The sequence below is a fragment of the Eutrema salsugineum genome, unplaced genomic scaffold (assembly GCF_000478725.1).
Source record: "Eutrema salsugineum unplaced genomic scaffold, Eutsalg1_0 scaffold_3, whole genome shotgun sequence".
Lineage (NCBI taxonomy): Eukaryota > Viridiplantae > Streptophyta > Magnoliopsida > Brassicales > Brassicaceae > Eutrema > Eutrema salsugineum.
The window spans coordinates 17,551,064-17,552,665 of NW_006256756.1; the positions used below are offsets into that span (position 1 = coordinate 17,551,064).

A 1,602-nucleotide genomic window follows, 5' to 3' on the forward strand; every position below is an offset into this window, starting at 1 on the left:
TGCATTCATGGCTCAGTATCACCATGCCCTGGAGTTCCTTTGTCTTGTTGAGGATCGCATCCTTTAGAAACTTCCCAAGCTGAGGTATAGCTAAGAAAGCATCTATGATGGGTAGGGTGAGTTGCGTGTTCTCCAAGTGTTTCTCAAAGACCACTTTGGCTTTGTCTAAGATTTTCTTTTTGAAACGCCCTGGGAACGGTATCTTGGGTTGGTAAGGTGGTGGTGGAACGTATGGCTTTTCAAGCTCAGTTGTCGTTTCCACCTCTTTTCCTTTGTCCTTGATCGGTTCCTTTTCAAAATCCGCTTCTTTACACGCATCACCTGAGGCTGCCTCCCCCTCTAATTGCTCATTGGCCTCAGTGAGCTTTGTCTTAGGCGTTGGAGCTTGTAGTGCTTTACCACTCCTCAATGTAATGGCGTTCACATACTCCTTGGGGTTTGGCTCCGGTTTACCTGGTAAAGCCGGGCCTCGGGATGATGTAGAGGCTTGATTCTGCTTAAGCTCTCTGATATCTTGCTGCATTGTCGCGTGCTGGCTCTCCACTCTCTGCTGACCCTGTAACAGTTGCTGTAAGATTCCACAGACATCGTTCCCCATCTGATTCTGACCCGTTCCCTGATTCTGTTGCTAATTACCCATCGGCTGCGGATTGAACCCTGGTGGAAACTTGTGATGCTGCGGTTGGCTGGTGAAGTTGTTACCCTGAGCCACTTGATTCTGCTGAGTGTAGCTGTGCTGTTGCCCACTGAACTGTTGCATGGGCTGGAAGGTATTCTGAAAAGGAGCCTTTTGAGCATAGCTTTGTTGTTGTTGCTGAGCAGGGTACACTTGGTCTTGAGGGTTAGCTACATTCGGGTTTCTGTATGAGAGGTTTGGGTTACTGTTGCAGTTGTTAAACCTCTGATACCTCTGCTGATTCCCTATTTAGTTCAGCTCTTCTTGAGTTAGACCATCTTCATTAACATTGTCAAAACTTGGCCCTTGCTCATCAAACTCGCCTACAAAGTGTATTGGCTTTTGAGTCGCCATCAAAACCTTGTCAAGCTTGCTCTGAAGCTCTCTTATATCCTTTTTCATACGTTGTTCATCACTGGAGCCCTCTGTACGGTTCACTCTATCAAAGTCCTCGCCATACGTATCATTGGACATGGCTAGGTTCTCGACTAGTTCCATTGCCGCATTGATCTCTTTCCCAAGAAAATTTCCATTTGAAGCTGTATCGAGTTGGTTTCTGATCTTGGGGAGTGCACCTCGGTATAAAGTACTCAAGAGGGATGCCTCTGAGAAGCCGTGGTGTGGGCATTGGTTAGTGTAGCTTCTAAACCGTTCCCAAGCCTCGCTAAAGCTCTCGTTGTTGTGCTGCGTGAAGCTTGAGATCTGGTTTCTGAGCTTAGCCGTGCGTGATGTGGAAAAGAACTTTGATAAGAACGCCAGTTTACACTGCTCCCAGGTTTGTATAGAACCCCTCGGGAGGTTCTTTTCCCACTGGTGAGCTTTATCACCAAGGCTGAATGGGAACAAGCGTAGCTTGAAGCTATCTTCCGAGACACCATTGATCTTGGTTAAGTCGCAAACCCGATCAAACTGATCTAGATGCTCAA

The 1,602-nt window shown here is 47.2% G+C and overlaps 1 non-coding gene across 1 annotated transcript; it reads left to right on the plus strand.

The window, feature by feature from the left end:
- Positions 1–1,286: 1,286 nt before the first annotated feature.
- LOC112085561 lies at positions 1,287–1,393 on the plus strand. Its single transcript, XR_002898864.1, has one exon. It is a non-coding gene; the product is annotated as a small nucleolar RNA R71 (small nucleolar RNA).
- The last annotated feature ends 209 nt before the right edge of the window (positions 1,394–1,602 follow it).